The sequence below is a fragment of the Phoenix dactylifera genome, chromosome 4 (genome assembly GCF_051530095.1).
Source record: "Phoenix dactylifera cultivar Ajwa chromosome 4, Ajwa_hap1_PhDact_Kaust_v1.1, whole genome shotgun sequence".
Lineage (NCBI taxonomy): Eukaryota > Viridiplantae > Streptophyta > Magnoliopsida > Arecales > Arecaceae > Phoenix > Phoenix dactylifera.
In genome coordinates, this window is record NC_143193.1 from 40910073 (window position 1) to 40932605 (window position 22533).

Here is a 22533-nt window from a genome sequence, read left to right on the forward strand (position 1 = left end):
GTAAGATGTTCCATGTTTCCAACCATTTGTGATAAACTGTGCTTCTCAGGTTTGCCATGCATGACTTGTTTTGACTAGGTTTTTCACTTTGCAGGAAGGAAGATTATGATTTATGCAGTTTTTATTTCTCAGAGATGGGTAATGAAGCTGATTATACCAGAATTTACGGTGCTTGTTCCTCTCACAGATTGTATGAGGACTTTTACAATACTATATGATGCTAATCTTCTGTTCAGCTCATTAATTTCCCTCGATTTAAAATGATGTTAACTGTCTCTCCTCTTCATTATTCTGGCATTCTAGATATATCAGTTTCCTTTGTCACATGTTCATGGTTTGGGGATGAGAATCAAGGGAAAAACTGGAAATTTGCTTTATTCAAGAATCAAGACGTAACTTTCCTGGATGGAACTCTAATGCCTCCTACATCATATACTAAGATTTGGCAGATGTGAAATAATGGTACCGCTCAATGGCCCCATGGTGCAAAACTTGTGGGGATTGGTGGAGATCAATCTGCTGCATATTGCTACTCAGTCCAGTTGGAGGTGGCTAAATAAATTTTATGCTTCCAGATAATTTTTTCACATTTGGTGGTGGAGTTGCTTAAAACCTAAAACCTGCAAGCAGTTAGTCCAGAGATGAATTTACTGCTAGTCTATTGGACCTGACATTAAACTACTATCCTAACTTATGCAGATTCCAGTAAATCGATGCCCTGTGAACACAGAGATTGACATTGCAATTGACTTCACAGCACCCGTCAATGACTGGTCGGTATATTTCATACTGGATATTGGCATCACCTTCTGGACAGATTGGTTCACGAGTTTGGGTTCTTCTCCAGGTATTTCTTCTGCTACAGTATTGTTCCCATGTTAATATTACTGATTATCGATAGTCAATTTGTCGTTTGTTCTCTAGGTGGATGCATTGTGACCAACTTCCCCTTGCGGCAACTTCCCCTCTGATCTCAACTTGAACCTTCCTCCCAAAAGTAGTGTCGGAAATGGAGTTAGGAAGTGTAGATGCGAATGCTGAACTCTTGGCTGGTTTTGTTCAAAAGCCAGTTTTCTGACACGACCATTGAGTTGGTTAAACAGTTAATTACTGAAATCCCAAGTAATGGTACAAGCCCATTGTCTGTGATGGGATTGCACAGCCTGTGCCTGCTGTGAGTTCTTCAATGCCACATACTATTATTGATTTCCCAGCATCTTCATCTGATGCATCCTCGGTTGTTGTTGTGCCACCCTCTGAAACAGTCCATGATGACAACCCAGTAGAGCAGATGCTACTGAAGGAGCTGGAAGAGATGGGCTCTAAGCTGATTGGCTTGAACAAGGAAGTACTAAGGCTGAACAAATACAACCTGGAGCAATCTGTTGATGATCTCTGTGGCTTTCATGAATGAAATCCTCTTGCTGATCTGCACTAAATGGTGAGACGTGGCTATTGTGTCTGTTGTTTTCCATCATAGTGTCTATGTGGTAGATTTCTGGTATGATCTAGGAAGCTGATGGGTTGATGCTGTTGCAGGGTTTTTCTGACGGAGATGAACAAGAAGCTGATGATAAAGAATTGGTGGTAGCTTCAAGCAAGTTGTGTTAGATCTCATCACTGGAGAGAACGGTGAGTAGCATGCCTATAAAAAGTGTAAATGTTTTGGTATATATGGGAAAGAGGGACATGGTTATTATTTACTGTTGTCTGCATAGCATGAGTACAAAAATACGTAAAGGCATAAACAGGAAAGAGGGCCATGGGTATCTTATTTACTGTTGTCTTATATGGCTACTATATCGAAGAGATGTTGTGAGTATGCTTAATATCATGGATGAAATGTTCGTATTTATCTAGCATGTCAGCAGCTATTATTCTATGAGGTAATCATCGGCTTCCTATTTCCAAATAGGAGCACATTCCATGGATGATATACATAATATGCTGAGATGCAAGCAAGCAGCCTTTTGGACGTGCATTTGGTGCTTGCTATAACATTATAATGAGTTTCAAGAATGATCTTTGTATTATGTACATATTTATGTATCTAAAATTTTCTTATTAGGTTGCTTTTTGTTATTCTACTAAATCAATTTCTTTTTTTGGTCACACTGCTTTTTTCTTCTTGGGATCGGTGGATTTGGAATGGATATTAGGAGCAAAGCAAGGGTTAGTGATTATTTTTCACCCTCTTAATCTCTTTCTTTTTCAATTTTTGGCTACTTTTCTTTCTTTTTTTTTTTTGGGGGGGGGGGGGGGGGGGTCGGGGGTCGGGGGGTTGTTAACAAAATCTACATGTTATTTTTGAATTGGTTTAGACTCTTTTGGGGTTGGCATTTGATCCATTTAAGCTACCCAAGTGGAACTACGATGGATCCAACACTAGCTAGGCTCCAAGAGATGATAATGAAATAATCTTATAGTGAGTTGCATTTTTATTTTAAGATCTTATTATCATTCTAAATCAAAGTATTTGATTCATGTGATGTTTATGACCATTTTTTGTTTCTATAGTTCTTATGCTATTTTCAAGGATCCATTTAGGAGAGACTGATATTTTGTACTTGTAGTAAATTTACATTTTTTAGTTTACTTTTGTGATTTTTTGGTTAGATAGATCTCATAGGATCCATTATTTTGACTAGATTAGAAGATTTTTTTTAAAAAAAATTCTCTTTTTCTATAACAGCATGTTAGGTTTGTGCGATGCTTATTTTTCTTTTACGTTCCTCCTCTACTTTTTTCCTTTTTTTTTTTTTCTTTGCTCCATCTTTGGCCGCTAACCAAGGAGGTCCAGTTACCTTGCAGCCTCCTTCCAAGCTTGGTTGGGGATGCCATTTTTGGCCACGCCAGCCAATAGGTCGACTAGCCCCTTCGGACTGGCTTTCCATATCAGGAATAAAAAAGAGTGATGGTGCTTTACATTTTTGGCCACTCCCTTGTGTTATTTTTCTTCCCCTTCCCTATTTTTTTTGGGCCAACATCTTCTATTTTTGTCTTTCACCGAGACCGCTACTATTCTCCTTGCATCACTACTCATTAATGCCTCCTTCACCACCTCTTTGCCTCTCCTCTCTTTCTTGATGCCAATGCCATCGTAGGATGTCAAACAACTCCACCAATTGCCCCATCTCTTGTGTTCCCCTTTCCATTTATTCTTCTCTTTTTTTCTGAATCGGACATTAACCAGAACATCACCGCTTCGCACTCTTTGGGCCACATCCACCTCATCAGTGAGACAGATCCTTTTGCCCAACAACTTGCTGCTGCTTGCTGCTTGCTGATGGCCATGGCATCATGCTGCAATGGAGAGGTAAACCACAATTGATTGCTCGAAATTCTCTTTTGTTTTCTTTCTATCTCTTCCTCACTCTCTCCCTTTATCTAACTCTATCTCTTTCTCTTAACTTTTTCTATCTCTCTACCATTTTCTCTACTATCTCTCTCTTTCTATCTCTCTCTCTAACTTGGTTATTGTCCTCTAATAGATCAAAAGGATTGTGAAGCACCCAATTTTAGAGGCACTATTTGTTTCGCAAGCAGATCTCATCACTGAGCTAATTACAACCTCCTTGTTCTTACTATTCTTAGATCAGGGGGTAGATGGCACCTTGAGGACTAGATTAGGTTTGAGGCATGCACCTGGATCCTAGCTACTAGTCGGCAAATCTGGGTTCCTGACCCTTGATTTGGAATATTTTTGGAATTATGCAACCTCAAATGGGCCCCACGAACTAGGAAACCTTTGTATACCTGAGATTTTAAATGATATTTGTGCTTGCTTTAGAGGAAAACTTAATCATAAATTTTGTTTGTCTAGGTCATGCCTAATTTGATAGAAGTTTTTCCGTTCCTTGTGAGTGAAGCTGTAGTACCTTTACCCTGGTGATTTATCATATGATTTGCTTTATAATACTTAATTCTATATCTACATTTGAATATTAATCTGAGTATTGAAATTTAATTATGAATATTATTCATGCATATGTATGTTGGTGTTGTATATGTTCTGCATATTGGATCAAGCATAAATTCATTTACTAAGGTATGAACTGCATCATTGATGCTTCGAAACATTTGTCGATTTAATAAGATGTGATAGTCTTCTCTCTATCCTGTCTATGATCACATAGGTTTAGGATCTAGTTTTCTTTTGGGCCTCTAGTGGGGCGATCACTAGCGCATGTTGGTTGACAGCACGTTGTAATCAGAAGCTAATTTCCTTTTAGGCCACGCTAGTAGGGCAATCACTGATATATGCTACCGTGGGTATGTTTTCTATGTGATTTTAGAGCTTACTTTCTTTTGGGCCTTCAATGGGGCAATCACTAGTACATGCTGATAGATGACATATTGTAGTTAAGATCTAGTCTCTTTTGGGGCTTGCCACGAATTGATCATGGCCATAGTTGTAAAGGCTAGGATAGAGTATGGCTGGTTTAAATACATTGATTTGAAAATTTATCTTTTGATTAAATGCATTAAATTTTTTGAAATGCATATTGTTATTCTACAACATGCTTTTATATATAATAAAAGATCTTATATTATGAGAATTGATATTCTGTGCATATTATGTTTGATTGAGCTAGAGATAGAGGTGACTTATGAGAATTGATATTCTGTGCATATTAGGCTTGATTGAGCTAGAGATAGAGGTGACTTACTAAGCTTTTAGCTCACTTATATTTTCTCTTGTTCCTTTTCAAATGCCGACAAATAGTATGGATGGAATTATGGGCTGTAAGCGAAAGAACTAGAGCTTAGAAGTTATTCTTTTTATTAAATAAATGCTATGTAGTTGTGTTGTTCGAGTTTGAAAATAATTTTGGAATTTGTACTGTGGACATTTATCATTCTAAGAAATTTAAGGATCCTAGTTTACCTGCACTAAAACTGTGTGGAATTCTTCCCTAGGCCTTGCATATCCTGCAGGTCAAATCTTGCAGGGTGTGTGGTCATCTACGATGTGCTCGCTCATGCTAATGAGATGGGGTGTGACAGATTTTATAGTATGAAAGTTTAGGCTTTAGATCCTTAGGGTTTAAGTAGCTAGTTGAGAGGGGGATGTAATTTAATATTTGATTGGATAACTTAGAGTAAGTATTTCTTATAAAAAAAATTCTCCTAGTAATAGAAGACTATTCAATTGATTTATAATGTTGAATCAGATATTTTCTTGCAGCTATAAGTTTTGATCTCTAGGGTTTCACTTAGTGTAGATGGCTTACAAAATCAAGACTGTTGATTAAGTGCACTAATCTCAGGTCTAGGAGAGGAATGTCATAAGAGTAAAATAATTAATATATGTGAATTTATTTTGAGTTATGTGAATATGTTATATTATGTTGTGTTATGTATTCAGTTGTCAATTAAGTTATTTTGGAAACTTAGACTCGATATGGATATAGAATGTGATAGTAATTTTGATGTTGGTGAAAATTATTTTGGATTACAAAAAAAAAAATAATAACATGGTTTTGCTAAGAAGTTGTTTAAGGTGCAGTTTAAGCAATAACAGGACAAAGAGAGAAAAAGGTTCCTTACTATCATAAAATCAAGCAACAGGTTATGGATAAGATTTGGAAATTGGCAGAATTGAAAAAGTTGAAGTGTTCTGTTGAGAAAGAGTGAAAAGGAAAATAATCAAAAAGCTTACTCAAGAATATTTCAAATGAGAGAGAATCCTTTGGTAATTGTGATCTAAGATAGAATTGTATCAATAAATAAATAAATAAATAAATAAAAGGAGAAGGGCTGATCTGTTACTGAAAAGGATATAAATTGTTTAAAAATAATTATCATGTAGTATCTTATCTTTACTTGATCTTTTGGAGGTCTTCTAAGTGAAGTGGGTTAGTCTTTTATTTTCAAATATTTTAGCAATTTTTTGAAATTATGAAAAAAAAAACCATTCTGAGCTTGTTACTAAATATCTAATTATTTGACTTTAAGCAAGATTTGTCATGATTTTTTAGTGTTGAGCCGCAACATGATCATGTCCAATTCATTTCCAAGATCTGCTCAAAATACAATTATTTTTACTGATCTGTCCTACTATGAAGAATTAGTAGTCTATTTTTGATCCTAGTTTAATCTTGATGAATCATGCATTCAAATCCGGATCATAAATTCAAAATCAAATTCCTAGTCAATCTTTTTATAAATACTAATCTTGTTGACCTATATCTCAATCTTGAATGCGGCACTAAGTTATATAAATAGATCATAATCTGGTCATCATACCACTTTGATCATATGATTGAAGAAAGTTGAGATCTAAAATTAGAAGTGAGAGATTTTTGTTTCTTGAGCTCCTACCAAGGATATAATAAGATTTGGGCCGAGAACTCCCTTATCATTCTGAAGGCCCGGGTGCGCTTTAAATTTTGATGAGATTTTTTTTTTTTTTTTTTTTTTTTTTTTTTTTTTTTTTTTTTTTTAAGGGGGTTAAGATGTAACGGCCTGCATTTAGACGAAAATAGGAGAGGTTCCTCCTCTGCTTCTTTCTTATTTTTTTTCCCTCTGCACCATTTTCGATCGCCAACCAAGAAGGTCCGGTCATCTTGCAGCCTTCTTCATAAGCAAATATAAAATATATAAATAAATTTGTCTCATTCTATAAGCTTAAGCTTTTGGAACAATGGCTGATTTTAATATGGTATCAGAGTAGAGGTCCTAAGTTCAAATCTTGTCTCCATATTCTTTAAGCTTCTACGACAAGTGCTGGTTTTAGCATCCTTCCAATCTCGATCAGGGAAAGCTTTGTTGGCCCTGCCGGACGGAAGGTCGGCGTTGTAGCTTTCTTCTTTTTCAAGCCAGCTAGCCCCTCTGGGTTATGTTTCCAGAGAGGTAGTGGTTCCATTTTTAGCTGCTCGCAGATGGGATGAGCTGGCGTGGGGGAGGCAACTTGGAATCGCTACCTCCCTTATCTTATTTTCCTTCCACTTCCCTATTTTTCTTTTGAGTCGGCATTCTCTATTTTCATCTTTCAACAAGACTGCTGCCATCCTCCTCCATCGTTACTACCAGATGCCTCTTCACCACCTCTTGTCTTTCCTCCTCCTCTCTCTCTCTCTCTCTCTCTCTCTCTCTCTCTCTCTCTCTTAATGCCAATTGCAGGGTGTTGGACACCTCTGCTGGTTGCCTCACCTTCTGCACTCCCCTCTTTGGGTTTTTTCTCTTGCATTGCATGGTCGATAGAATGCCACCACTTTATGCACCAACAGCCCAGGCGACCTTGCTGGAATGTCGGACGACTTCACCTTCCCCCTCACTGGTACTTGCATGTGGCCATGGCATCGCTCTACAATGGAGGGGTAAACCCTGGTCGACCGCTTGAGCTGTGAGGACCCGTGCAGACATATATTTAGTTCCACATCGGTTATCCGCTGGATACATCTTCGGTACTTATATAGGATCAAGAAACCCAAATAATACCTTTCAACTAGCTATTTTGGGTGAGGTCCTGAATTGTTATAAATGGTATCAGAGTAGACTCGGCTCATGGCCCATGTTGACTAGGTTGACCACACACCAATCATGGTGTTTGTGATCAGATTTGAATAGATTTAGACTCTTAGGCCGACAAGGACGTCAGAGCTTAAGTAAAGGGAGTATGTTAGGATCTATGCGAGCGTATGTTTAGTCACACATTGGTTATTCACTAGGTAGATCTTAGATACTCATATAGGATCAAAAAATCTAAATAATATCTTTTGGCTAGCCTTTTTGGGTGAGGTTATAGGTTGTTACAAATAGAATCAGAGCGGACCTAATTCATAACTTGTATAGACTAGGGGACACTACAGCATGGGCATATTTGAGATGACATGAGCTGATTGTGATGTTTGTATTTGGATTTGAATGGTTTGCATCCTTAGCCGCCATAACTTAAATAGGGGGAGTATGTGATGACCCATGCGGGTGTGTATTTAGTCTCATATCAATTATTCGTTGGGTAGATCTTAGATATTTATATAGGATCAAGGAACTCAAATAATATTTTTTGGTTAGCCATTTTGGGTGAGGTCATGGGTTGTTACAAATGATATCAGAGCAGACCCAATCCATGGCCCATATGGTTTAGAGAACATTACAACACCTGCTTATTGAGGCTAACGATAGGCCAATCGTAGTGCTTATGATTAGATTTGAATAGATTTAGACTTTTAGCGTGATAAGGACGTTAGGACTTAAATGGGGAAAGTATGTGAGGATTCATTCGAGCGTTTGTTGAGTCCTAAATCGGTTATTCGTTGGATAAATCTTGAGTACATATATATATGATCAAGAAAATCAGATAATATCTTTTGACTAATTATTTTGGGTGAGGTTTTGGGTTGTGACAAATGTTATTAGAGCAAACTTGGCACATAGCCTATGTGGACTAGGGGACACTATAGCACGGGTTTATAGAGGCTAACTACGGGCCAATCATGGTACTTGTAATTAGATTTGAATGGATTTGAACCCTTAGCCTCACGAAGACGTCAGTGCTTGGACCGGAGGAGTAAGTGGCGATCTATATAGGCATGTGTTAAGTTCTACATTGATTATTTGCCGAGAAGATCTTAGATACTTATACAAGACTAAGAAACCTAAAAAATACCTCTTGGCTAGCTTTTTTGGATGAATTTTTGCGTTGTTACATGAGCTGCTTCTTGTTTTCTCTCTCCCTCTTCCTCACTCTTTTGCTCTCTCTCTCTCTCTTTGTCTCTCAGTCTTCCTTTTATCTTTCCCCATCTCTTTTTACCTCCTCTCTCTCTCTCTCTGTCTCTCGGTAAAAGCGGCTACTCATTTCATATAACTCTAACACGAGTACAACCAGCCAAATCACGGAAAAGTAAAAAATACAAAGGAGGAGGAACGTCTGATGCGGACGTCCAAAGAAAATCCTTGGAGTGCCTGGCGACAAAGGAGGCGACCCAGTCTGCTGCCCTGTTCGCTTCCCTGAACACGTGCCTGAAAGTCGCCCATCAACTGAGCCATCCTGCGAGTCTCCCGGATAAGAGAATGACCATCACCATACCGATTCACCCTCCGGATCTAATCGATCACCACAAATGAATCTCTCTCGAGGTACATCCGCTCGACGCCAAGTACCTGCCTTGTATAGGATATACTCTCCCAAGCTGCCCGCAGCTCTGCCCCGACCACTGTAAGTCCTGGCGTGCGTCTCCATCCTACTGCTATCATCCTACCAAGGTGGTCTCTGATCATAAATCCAACCCTTCCAGTCATACCATCCACTGATCTACTGCCGTCGAAGTTTACTTTGAGATAGCAAAAGGATGGGGGTACCCAAGAAACAAGGGCAAACCGAGGTGCTGAAGCAGCGTGAAGAGTACCCAAATATCCCTAGCCATCCCAGAAGAAAACACAGTGGCCGCCGCAGTGACCTCCCTTGCATGTAGCGTCACTCTATCCACCACCATCCTCGGAGATGACCTCCTTCCCTCAAACAGGCCGGCATTTCTGTCCAACCAAATGTAGTAGGACAAGTATGCCATAAGATCCCTGCCTCAACAGATTTAGGACTCTGCATGGAATCTCTCAGCAAATGAGTCAAGTCCTGCGCCGATACTATCGAGTCAGATAGTGGGACCGGTGACCTCTCTCGGGCCCTAGGGCACTGCAGAAGAACATGCTTGGTGGTCTCCTCAATATCTACACACTCCTCACAGCACTGAGAGACCTCCATGCCACGTCGAACTAACAAACTCCTGGTTGGAAGGCAACCCCAAGCCACCTTCCAGATGAAGAGCGCCACACGGGGATGAATCCGCAACCTTCATTTCCAACCACCCTCAATCTGTTGAGCTGGCTCCCTACTGATCAGAGCGTGAAGATTTCTAACTCGCACTGGTGACCGTCCCATCGGTATCCATACTAGCTTGTCAGACTCTTCCTCGGTAGGGACTGGCAGAGTCAAAACCAACTCTGCCAACTGCTCTCCAAAAGCCTTCCGAATCAGCTCCTCCCTCCATTGACCCCCATCTGAATCTAGTAAATCGCTAATCCTGCAACCTGCTAATCTTGCTGGTCTACCATGGTCAGCATGCGACAAATCGGCAACTCGGTCACCCAACTATCCTCCAGCATATCGATAGAACGACCAATGGCCCATCTGATCTCCGGAAGCACCATTATAGCTCTGGCACACATCTCCCTCCAGACTGGAGAGTGGTGACGTCCAGCTCGCACACCTGGTACCAAAGCGCCATACTTAGCTCTCAACAGTGAGGACCACAAACTCTCGGGCTCAACCACAAATCTAACCGCGTGTCTAGCCGCTAAAGCGTCCCGCCTCGCCACCAAGGATTGCACCCCCAAACCTCTGTAGCTAGTCGGCTGGCACACAACTTCCCAAGCCATCGGGTGGATGCCACCTCTACCACTGCTCCTCCCCCAAATAAAGTTTATGAAAAGTTGCTCAAGGGACCACAGGAGTGCCACTGGGATGATGGCGTTGGAGAGTACGTAGATAGGAACCGAGGTAAGAACTGATCGAACTAGAGTGATGCTACCCATCATTAAAAGTGTATGCATCTACCAGCCCTCTAATCTGCACTTGATGCTGAGCTCAAGGAAAGTACAGTCCCTACTTTGCAGCCGCCGGCCGGAGAGTGGGATCCCCACGTATGTCATCGTACCCTTATGCTCTCACACCCCCAAAATCTTCAGTATAGAGTGCTTCATCGCCAATATAGTCTTCGGGCTGAAACTAATAGCTGACTTGGTCAAATTGACCCGCTGTCCTGATATTGCACAATAATTCCGAAGAATCTGACCTATAATCTGGACCGTCTGCCGCGACGACCTAGCTAGAAGCAAACAATCATCAGCGAAAAGCAAGTGGGAGATCAGAGAGGCCCCCGTCACCGGTCTATAGGCCTCTAACTCCTGAGTGGCCACTGCCTGCCGTAGGAATCTAGACAATGCATCTGCACAAATAATGAACAATAGCGGAGAAAGGGGGCATCCTTGGCGCAACCCCCCTGACGACACAAAGAATCGGGATAGCGTGCCACTCACGAAAATAGCAAAGGAAGGAGCACGAATGCAGCCTATGACCCATCTGATCCACGTCTCATGGAAGCCGAACCCCTGCAAAGACTGTTGCAAAAAATCCCATCTCACCCTGTCGTAGGCCCTCTCCATGTCAAGCTTGATCCCCATCAAGCTTCTCCTTATCAGAACCCTACCGAGATGAAACATGAACTCCTGGGCAATAAGCACATTGTCAGATATACTCCGCCCCTCCAACTTGGGCATTGTCACTCTTATAGATCAAAGGGAGTATGAAGCACCTAATCTTAAAGGTGCAACTTGTTTCGTAGGCAGATCCCATCATCGAGGTAATTACAATCTCCTTGTTCTCACTATTCTTAAATCAGGGAGTAGATGACATCCTAAGATCTAGATTAGGTTCAAAGTATGCACCAAGATCCTAGCCATTGGTTGATAGATTTGGGATCCCGACCCTGATTTGGAACCTTTTTGGAACTGTGGAACCTCACGTGGGCCCAATGAACCTAGGGACACTTCATATGCCTGAGATTTTATATGAAATTTGTGCTTGCTTGAGAGGAAAACCTAATCTTAGATTGTGTTTGTCTAGGTTGTGTCTAATCCAATAGGGTATTTTTCTGTACCTGTAAGTTGAGCTAGAAGTATCTTTACTCTAGTGATTTATTATATATATAATTTGCTTTATAATGCTTAATTTTATATCTTCAAATATTGGTTTGACTATTGAAATTTAATTATGAATATTGTTCATGCTTGTGTAAATTAGATATTATGTATGCTCTGCATAGAATGAATTTATAAAATATTGGACAAGCATAAAATAATTTATAGGGGTATGAACTGCATTTGATGCATCGAAACATTTACGATTTTATAAGTTGTGATGTTATGCTCTCTAGCTTGTGATCACATGGGTTAAACATCTAGTCTCTTTTTGAGATTTCATTCTGTTGCTGGTGGTCCAAACCGAGAACGATTGGCACAGCGGTGTGAACGGCGTTCCGTTTGAGTTGCCTTGGTTGGTGTTGATTGCGCTCCACCTTCCACCGGAAAACCTGCAAGCAAGCCTCGCACCACCACTGGGGCAGTGGGGGTCCTCCGACGATCAAGTCAGAGGAGATTGGAGGAGAAGGAGAGGTAATAGTAGCAAGTAGGAGAATGCTCTGGAAGTTCTTGCTTAACCCCCCCTTCTTCCCCCAGCCGCATATATACCAGGCTGGGGGGGTCTTTCAGGGGGGTTCGTCATCGTGGGGCACGATGGAGCTGCCACTGACACGGCCGTTACAGGGCGTCGTGGGGCAGCGCTGGGTACGGACATGACAGGGCGTAGTGGAGCTCCGCCTTGTACGGCCGTTACAGGGGATCGTGGAGCAGCGCCAGATACAACCGTTGCAGGGAGTAGTGGAGCAGGAGGCTGCGGCGTGCCTCTGGGGAATAGCCTGTCGTTGTCGAGAGATGTCCGACTCGGGGTCGGGCTGCGGAGACGAAGATGTCCGACTCGGGGTCGGATTGCTGGATCAAGGGGCTGCCGACTCGGGGTCGGGCTGCGGAGCCGAAGATGTCCGACTCGGGGTCGGATTGCTGGATCAAGGGGCAGCCGACTCGGGGTCGGGCTGCGGAGCCGAAGATGTCCGACTCGGGGTCGGATTGCTGGATCAAGGGGCTGCCGTAGTCTTCCTGGGCGCGCGTGCCGGTCACGTGGGGCATGGTGGCTAAGTTCCCCCGTAACAGTAGCCCCCCACTTCCGAGCCTGGAACTAGAAGGGGAACGGGTGAAGGGAGTGATGCTTCGTGATTGCCGCCATCCCTCGGAGAGGCGCGCGCGCTTCGAGCTCCCCGCCTTCTTTATGGCGTATGGCGGTTGTTGCTGACCTGGCAGTCTGAGGATTTCGGCGGACATCCTTCCTTAAGGGCGTCGATTCGCCTTTGGGGCGCGAGCGATCCTTCGGCAGCCAGGCGTCCTCTGGCGTCACCGTGGCGTCACCCACCTTTCCGCCTATTTAACCGGGGGCCCTCCTCCGTCCGCCTTTCTCTTTACAGACATCTCCGAGTTTCTCCTTTGCGCTGCCGTCATTGCCGTCGGACTGTTCGCTTGCTCCTCCTTTGACGCTCTCGGAGCCGTTTTTCCTTTTCTTCCGGTGAGTTGCCCCATTCTTCAATTTAAGGCTCTCCATACTTTCTCCTTTTGTATTAGGGTACTCCAGTCGTTCCGGTCCTTTCCCCCTTCTTGACCCCGTCCTGACCGTAGATTCACTGGCCATTAGGGATGGGCGAAGTGAGAGCAGACCGCATTAAGTCGGAGCTGGTCGCTGAAGACCTAGATAGGTTCGTGGCTCGATACCACCTTCCCGAGGCCTGCAATGTTACGCTCCCGGGGCCTGAGGAGAGGATGTCCCATCCTCCTCCAGGGAAGGTCGCCATCAATGAGGGCATTCTTTAGGCCGGGTTTCGCTTTCCCCCCTCGGACTTAGTCGTTCAGGTGCTTCGGGGTTTAAGAGTGGCGCCGACGCAACTGGTGCCGAACTCATGGCACGCCCTGACGGCCTTTTAGGTTCTCTGCCGCATGCACGAGGTTCCCGCCACCCTGAATGTCTTTTGGGAATGCTACGGCCTGAGCGGCCACCCCCAGGACAAAGGGTGGTGGTGCTTTGCGGCGCGGCGAGGGTGCGGCCTCGTCAAGGAGGCTCCTACCTCCATTCACGGCTGGAAGGGGCGCTTCTTTTTCGTTGACGCAGATCCCTCTTGGGGAATCAGGGCTACCTGGGAGACGCCGATGAAGTCCCCGATTGGCCTATCGAGGTTGTCGAGGGAGGAATCCGATGGCGTCGCCGTCTTGAAGGGGTTGGTTGCCGAGGGCCGGCTCCCCCCGGTGGCTCGCCTTATTTCCGAGGATACCTTGGTGAACGTCGGTCTGAGCTCGGTCCCCGCTGACCGTGAGCCCGCCACCATTTCTTTTTTAGCTCTTTTCTCCTATTTCGTTTCTTCTTTCCTTCAGTTTCTCAGCCTCCGACCATCTCGTTCTTTTTGCAGAGATCGACGACATCATGCGGTCGGACAAGCCAACGGCTGTCGGTAGGACGTCCCTACTGGAAGCGGTCCGGAGGAAGAAACGAGCTCCTCCGAGCGGGGCCCCTCCGGCGAAGAAGTCCCGCCGGCAGGCGACTCCGACGCCGACAGACGGGTCCGGACCCACCGATCAGGGGGACGCCGCGGGCGCGGACCGGCAGTTGATGCTATATCAGCCCTCCGATGCCGAGACTACCGTTTCTCCGGAGGCATCACCCGGGCGCGCCCGAGATGGACGGGTCGGACGTGATCGGTCCCCAGCCCAGCCTTCGACTCGGTCGGCTCCGGATGATACGAGGAGGGACGCGCCGAGGCCCCGGCCGAGCGGGACCCTGTCAATTCCAGGGGCGGTCCCCGCCCCGAGCAGGGTCAGCATGACTCTTCCCCAAGCGATGGGTAAGGGTAAGGCTGCAGAACCACCGTCCGACTCCGGGGAGAATTCGGGGTCGGCCTTCACTTTCGCCGGCGCCCGAAACCTCATCGAGATGGTGCTGCTGGAGAAGGACCGCAGGCGGGTCCGGGAGATGAGGGTCCCTGACGTTGGGGCTGCCAGCTGCGTCTGTCTCATGTCGGTGAGTGTTCTTTTGGTCGCTTTCATCATTTATAGGCTCTGTTGATCCCCGCCTGACGCCCTCGTTTTTCCTATCTCTTAGCTCGCCCAGTACATGATCCGCCTGGAGGAGTGCTACGAGGAACAGGCGAGGCTTCTGGCGAGGGCCGAGAGCCAACTGAAGGCAGTAGAGGAGGGAGGTCAGGCTGCGGCGGGGAGGACGACCAGGGACCTCGAGATGAGGCTCCAGGTGGCCGAAGAGCGGGCGCTCGGCTTCGTCACCCTCGAGAAGTAACTGTTGGAGGCTCAGGAGCAACTCAAGGTTGCCTCGGGTCTCGAGGGCGAGATCAAGAAGGCGGAGGAGCGGGCCGAGAAGCAGTCCCGGAAGGCTGCCGACTACCGAGAGAGGTGGGAGAAGGCCCAGCGGTCAGCCGACAACGCCCGCAACCGAACCCGGTCTCTTGAAGCCAAGCTGGGCGAATTGGAGTCGGCCTTGGAGAAGTTCCGCGCGAGCGACCAGGAGCTTCATTCGCGCCTGGAGGAGGCTGAGGCTGCTCGCATTGCTGCCGAGGCGAAGCACAAGGAGGCTCAGGCTGATCTGCTGAGGGTCTCCTCCGAGGCGGACGACCGAATTGTGGCGAAGGTCTTGGAGGCGAAAGCTCAGATTATGGAGTGGGCAGAGGCGGCGCTGGCCGAGAAGAGTGCGGAAATCGGGCGTCAGGCGGTACAGGCTTATCGTCAGTCCGCCGAGTTCACCCGTGATATGTCGGAGGCGGTACAGGCCTATCGTCAGTCTGACGAGTTCGTCCGTAACATGTCGGACGCGGGGTCCGACTCCTTTATCTTAGGCTTCGAGGAAGGCCTGACAAGGGTGTCGGCTAAGTACCCCGAAATTGACCTGAGTGGGATCTCTCTTCTAGACTCCTCTCCGGCGCCATTGCCCGCTGATTCTCCAACCGCCTCCCTACCCCCTGCGGACGTGCCCGGCGTTCCCGACCCGGGGGTTCCTCCAAGCTGACCTTCTGTATTTTTGTTCTTTTCTTTGTGTGTTGGCGTTTTGCCAAGTTGTATGGGTCTCGACCCTGAAACAATGAAAGTTAATGCAAATAGAGTTTCTTCATTTCACTTTCGTCCTTCTTCTTTTTAACTCTTGGTAGCGTCTCGCTGACTCCCGACTCTTGAAATTCTTCTGGCGCTAGGCCAGGTATCTGAGGGTTAGGCCTCAGGGAATTCTTCCGGCGCTAAGCCAGGCATTCGAGGGTTAGGCCTCAGGAACTTCTTCCGGCGCTAAGCCGGGCATCCGAGGGTTAGGCCTCAGGAAATTCTTCCGGCACTAAGCCAGGCATTCGAGGGTTAGGCCTCAGGAAATTCTTCCGGCGCTAAGCCAGGCATCCGAGGGTTGGGCCTCAGGAAATTCTTCCGGCACTAGGCCAGGCATCCGAGGGTTATGCCTCAGGAAATTCTTCCGGCACTAGGCCAGGCATCCGAGGGTTATGCCTCAGGAAATTCTTCCGGCACTAGGCCAGGCATCCGAGGGTTATGCCTCAGGAAATTCTTCCGGCACTAAGCCAGGCATCCGAGGGTTAGGCCTCAGGAAATTCTTCCGGCGCTAGGCCAGGCATCCGAGGGTTAGGCCTCAGGAACTTCTTCCGGCGCTAAGCCAGGCATCCGAGGGTTAGGCCTCAGGAACTTCTTCCGGCGCTAAGCCAGGCATCCGAGGGTTAGGCCTCGGGAACTTCTTCCGGCGCTAGGCCAGGCATCCGAGGGTTAGGCCTCAGGAAATTCCGCTCGTTGGTCGGCCAAGGCTGGCGCAAGCCGAGGCGACCGGTCGGGGCTTCAGGCTAGTCTGCTCCCGGGATGATCATCGGGTTAGCCTGGCATCCGAGGGCCAAGCCTCAGGAGGTTCCGCTCGTTGGTCGGCCAAGGCTGGCGCAAGCCGAGGCGACCGGTCGGGGCTTCAGGCTAGTCTGCTCCCGGGATGATCATCGGGTTAGCCTGGCATCCGAGGGCCGAGCCTCGGAAAATTCCGCTCGTTGGTCGGCCAAGGCTGGCGCAAGCCGAGGCGACCGGTCGGGGCTTCAGGCTAGTCTGCTCCCGGGATGATCATCGGGTTAGCCTGGCATCCGAGGGCCGAGCCTCGGGAAATTCCGCTCGTTGGTCGGCCAAGGCTGGCGCAAGCCGAGGCGACCGGTCGGGGCTTCAGGCTAGTCTGCTCCCGGGATGATCATCGGGTTAGCCTGGCATCCGAGGGTTGTCAGGCCTCAGAAAATTCCGCTCGTTGGTCGGCCAAGGCTGGCGCAAGCCGAGGCGACCGGTCGAGGCTTCAGGCTAGTCTGCTCTCGGGATGATCATCGAGTTAGCCTGGCATCCGAGGGCCGAGCCTCGAAAAATTCCGCTCGTTGGTCGGCCAAGGCTGGCGCAAGCCGAGGCGACCGGTCGGGGCTTCAGGCTAGTCTGCTCCCGGGATGATCATCGGGTTAGCCTGGCATCCGAGGGTTGTCAGGCCTCAGGAAATTCCGCTCGTTGGTCGGCCAAGGCTGGCGCAAGCCGAGGCGACCGGTCGGGGCTTCAGGCTAGTCTGCTCCCGGGATGATCATCGGGTTAGCCTGGCATCCGAGGGCCGAGCCTCGGGAAATTCCGCTCGTTGGTCGGCCAAGGCTGGCGCAAGCCGAGGCGACCGGTCGGGGCTTCAGGCTAGTCTGCTCCCGGGATGATCATCGGGTTAGCCTGGCATCCGAGGGCCCAGCCTCGGGAAATTCCGCTCGTTGGTCGGCCAAGGCCGGCGCAAGCTGAGGCGACCGGTCGGGGCTTCAGGCTAGTCTGCTCCCGGGATGATCATCGGGTTAGCCTGGCATCCGAGGGTTGTCAGGCCTCAGGAAATTCCGCTCGTTGGTCGGCCAAGGCTGGCGCAAGCCGAGGCGACCGGTCGGGGCTTCAGGCTAGTCTGCTCCCGGGATGATCATCGGGTTAGCCTGGCATCCGAGGGCCGAGCCTCGGAAAATTCCGCTCGTTGGTCGGCCAAGGCTGGCGCAAGCCGAGGCGACCGGTCGGGGCTTCAGGCTAGTCTGCTCCCGGAATGATCATCGGGTTAGCCTGGCATCCGAGGGCCGAGCCTCGAAAAATTCTGCTCGCTGGTCGTGCGCCTGTCGCTTGCCGCCCGACGGGATTTCTCCGTGGCCAGCTGCGATCGTGTTTCTCCTCCTCTCCAAGCGTTGCCTGGGGAACACCAGATGGGCATTAAATGCTAATTGAGGGGTTACCTGGAAAATCGGATCGCCAGTTGCTGCTTGCGAGGAGTGTCAGTTAAGCGGCCGCGATACGCGCGTTCTTCGAGGCGGATGCGGCCTGGGCGCGAGCGGAGATACGTGGACCTAGGGGTACAGGCCACCCGGAGTGTCCTGCACAAAGAATGCGATTAAGGAGAATGACGCTTAGGAAATCGCGGGAAGATACGCCTCGAGAGCCGGATCGGCTCCGGATTCAATGCGCCCGCATTTATTGGAGCCACCCACATCGGAATGACCGGGGGGCCGCAGTTTGGCTATAAATATAGGTGCAGGTGCGATGGAGCCTGCCAAGCCGGAGCTGTTCAGATTGCCATGGATCGTGGGCCTCCTCTCCGGCGCATGGTTGAGAGACCCCTATCGAAGGAACGGGAGGCGCGCCCTTCGCGACTTCCGCCAACTAGCCGTTTCATCTGTGATCAACAAGGAGGTTCTCCCCGGCGGAACTCCGCTCTAGGCGTTTCATCCGGGATCACGTCTCCCCTCCTTGAAGTTCAGCCTCCCGATTGAGCTCCGCACCAGACGCTTGATCCGGGACCGCGCCTCCATATGCTCTTCTCCCTTGTATTCCTTCTCTCCCCTAACACCGGGGAGGACCGGAATATCCCTTGGAGGTGGCGTTCCCCTGGAGGCAGCGGGAGCTTCTTCTGCGGCGGCTCCTCGTCTTTTTCGTGAGGCGTGGATGGCGCCTCTGGGTAGGAGCAGTGTGGACTTCTCCTTCGTCCACTTCTTCTTCATCCGCGCCGGCTCTTCGTCTTTTTCGTGAGACGCCGATGGCGCCTCCGGTTGGAAGCACCCACTTCCGGCGGGATTGCAGCCGCTTCAGATGGAGGTTTCGGGATCCCAGATCTTCAGCTCCTCGGAGTCTCCACCTCTTCTTTACTTTCTTTACACCCTAATTCCCCTCTGGGAATTCCTTGTAATCACACGAGCACGCCATTGTAACCAGAAATTATTGAAATGAAAAGTGTTATACATTTTTGAACTGTCTTTCTGGCATTGTCGTTCTACTGGTAATACATCCGCAGGTTAGCGGAATTCCAGCTCCTTAGAATTTCTCGACCATCTAGGGCCTCCAACTGGTAGGAGCCAGGTCGGTTTACCCAGCGAACCCTATACGGGCCTTCCCAATTTGGCGCTAGCTTCCCACCTTCCGCAGGTTGAGATGCTTTAGCTCGCCTTAGCACCAGATCTCCGATTCTGAAAAGCTTCGGTCGGACCTTGGAGTTGTAATATCGGGCCACCCTCCGCTGATACATCGCCATCCGAACCTGCGCCATTTCCCTTGCTTCTTCCAAGAGATCCAGGTTCCCTCGGAGTTGCTCCGAATTGGCCTCGGGTCGGTGCGCGGCCACCCGAGGTGAGGGGAGTCCGAGCTCCACGGGGACAACGGCTTCCGTGCCATAGGTTAGGCTGAAAGGCGTCTCCCCGGTAGGGGTCCGATGCGTGGTCCGATACGCCCAAAGGACATTCTCGAGTTCTTCGACCCAAGCTTGCCCCGTCCGACCGATTCGCGCTTTGATTCCTTGGAGGATTGTCCGATTTGTGACCTCGGCCTCGCCGTTGGTTTGGGGATGCGACACAGATGTGAACCGATGCTCGATCCCGAACTCCTCGCAGAAGTCACGGAAATGCTTGTTGTCGAACTGTCGACCATTATCCGAGATGAGGACCCGAGGTACCCCAAATCGGACAATGATGTTCTTCTTCACGAACTTCCGGACTTGCGCCTCCGTGATAGTGGCCAGCGGCTCTGCCTCCACCCACTTGGTGAAGTAGTCGATTGCAACAATCAAAAATTTTCGCTGAGCTGAAGCGACGGGGAATGGTCCGAGGATATCCATTCCCCACTGGGCGAAGGGCCAGGGTGCAGTGATTGGTGCCAAGGGGACAGAAGGGACTCTCTGGACGTTGGCGTGGCGCTGGCAGGCGTCGCATTTCCGTACATGATCCTTTGAGTCCTCCAACAAGGTAGGCCAATAATAGCCTTGCCTCATGATCTTGTGCGCCAAGGACCTAGCCCCCAAGTGTGATCCGCAAACGCCTTCGTGGACTTCGCCGAGGACGTAGGCCGCTTCCGAGGGGCGGAGGCACTTTAAGAGGGGGGCGGTGAACGAGGTCCGATACAGCCTCCCTTCATAGAGTACGTAGTGGGCGGACTTCATAACAAGTCGCCGAGCTTGATCTTCGTCTTCAGGGAGGATCCCTTCGGCGAGGTAGGCGACAAGCGGGTCCATCCAAGACGGCTCCGGATCAATCGCCATCACCGCTCCAGCCTCGCCGATGCTCGGGGCATCCAGGGTCTCCAGGTAGATCGCCCTCGACAAGTTGTGCGCGTCTGCGCGCACTAAGCGGGACAACCTGTCGGCCCTGGCATTTTCACTTCTTGGGACCTGCTGGATGTCGACACTGCCGAGGTCGGGAATGAGTGCTTGCACCTTCCGGACGTAATTCTGCATGGTCGGGTTCCGGGCCTCGAACTCCCCACGGACCTGCCCGACCACCAGCTGGGAGTCGGTGAAGACCTTCAGGCGCCGGATGCCGAGCTCCTTGGTGAGTTTGAGTCCCGTGACTAGGGCCTCGTACTCCGCCTCGTTGTTGGTCACTGGAAATCCGAACCTCAAGGCATACTCGGCTATCACTCCATCAGGACTGGTAAGGACCAGCTCGGCCCCTCCACCTTCGGGGTTCGACGACCCATCGATGTGAAGCGTCCAAATCGGGAGGTCGAGGCTGGGTGTTTCCGGCGACCTAGGTTCCGCCTCCTGCACTGTGCACTCAGCGAGGAAATCCGCGAGCACCTGGGCCTTGATGGCGGGTCGGGGCTGGTAGCGGATGTCGAACTCACCAAGTTCTACTGCCCACTTCACCAGCCATCCCGCATTCTCAGGATTGCTGAGGATCTGCCGCAGCGGTTGATCGGTCAAGAGGGTGACAGAATAGGCCTGGAAATAGGGGCGAAGCCTCCTGGTCGCGGTCAGCAGCGCGAAGGCGATCTTTTCAGCCTTCGTATACCGCGTCTCGGCATCCCGTAGGACCCGGCTGATGTAGTACACAGGCTTCTGGAGCTTTGCCTCTTCCCGAACCAGTACCGCACTGACTGCGGTTGGGGAGACCGCCAGATAGAGGTAGAGCATCTCCCCTTCTTGCGGCTTGGACAGCAGGGGAGGAGACGCCAAGTATTCCTTGAGCTGGTCGAATGCTGCTTGACATTCGGCCGTCCAGAGGAAGTCTTTTGGGCGTTTCAACACCTTGAAGAAAGGTTGGCAGCGTTCGGCCGATTTTGCCACAAATCGTCCGAGCGCGGCGACCCTCCCAGCGAGCTCCTGAACCTCCTTCCCTTTGGTCGGAGGGGACATATCTTGGATGGCCTTGATTTTGTCCGGGTTAGCTTCGATCCCCCGCTGGTTGACAATGAAACCGAGGAACCTCCCGGCCGAAGCGCCAAAGGCGCACTTCGCTGGGTTCAGCTTCATGCGAAACTTCCGCAAGGTGGCGAAAGTCTCCTCCAGATCCGCGATGTGCTGGTCTGCACGGCGGCTCTTCACCAGCATATCGTCCACGTACACCTCCATGTTCCGGCCGATTTGCTCTTTGAAGATTTTGTTGACGAGGCGCTGGTAAGTGGCGCCAGCATTCTTCAGACCGAAGGGCATTACCTTGTAACAGTACAGCCCCCGGTCTGTTATAAAGGCAGTTTTCTCCTCGTCCTGTGGAGCCATCATTATCTGGTTGTAGCCGGAGAAGGCGTCCATGAAAGACAGCAGCTGATACCCGGAAGTCGCGTCGACCAGTTGGTCTATCCGCGGAAGCGGAAAGCTATCCTTGGGACACGCCTTGTTCAGGGGTAGCTGACCTCCCTTATGAATCCTGCCTCCAAGAGCTTGTCTACCTCCTGGTCGACCACTCGGATCCGATCCGGGGCACAGTGTCTCTTCTTCTGTTTTACCGGTCGGTGGGTCGGGTCGACGTTGAGGGCGTGAGAAATGACCTCCGGGTCGATCCCAGGTACATCGGCCGCCGACCAGGCAAACACATCGACATTGGCTCGGAGGAATTCCACCAACCGGGCCCGAGCTCCCAGGTCGAGATTGGCGCCGACCCGGATCGTCCTGTCCGGGCGACCTTCCTCGAGGGGAACTTCGATCACACCCTCGGCCGGCTCCCCGTGCCGCAAGGCCACCTCGTCTCTGGCGTCGAGGGACTCGACGCTTAAGGCTTCTACGGGCTTCTTCCCTTTGAGAATTGCTAGGAAACATTGCCTTGCGGTCGGTTGGTCACCTCGGACCTCTCCAATCCCGGCCGCCGTGGGGAACCGCATGAGCAAGTGGTACGTAGAGACCACCGCGCGAAGGGCGTTCAGTCCGGGTCGTCCGAGGATAGCGTTGTAGGCCGAGGGAACACGGACGACCAAGAACCCGAGCCGCACCGTGGCTTCTGCGGGTGCAACGCCCGCAGTCACAGGCAGCTCAACGACACCTTCGGCCGAGATAGCGTCACCAGTGAATCCTATGAGGGGGGTGGATGTTTTGTGCAACAATTGTCTGGACAAGCTCATCTTTTGGAAGGCCTCGTAAAACAAAATATCAGCTGAGCT

General features: G+C 49.5%; 1 protein-coding gene across 1 annotated transcript in view; it reads left to right on the plus strand.

Annotated features, from left to right (window-relative positions):
* Positions 1–22533, plus strand: part of LOC103697062 (AAA-ATPase At3g50940-like) — a 38037-nt gene that overhangs the window by 6156 nt on the left and 9348 nt on the right. Inside the window, exons 2-5 of the mRNA XM_088719867.2 lie at positions 95–847; positions 925–1174; positions 1266–1441; positions 1540–1632. The gene's annotated coding sequence lies outside the window, so the exon portion shown is untranslated. The remainder of the gene's footprint in view (positions 1–94; positions 848–924; positions 1175–1265; positions 1442–1539; positions 1633–22533) is intronic.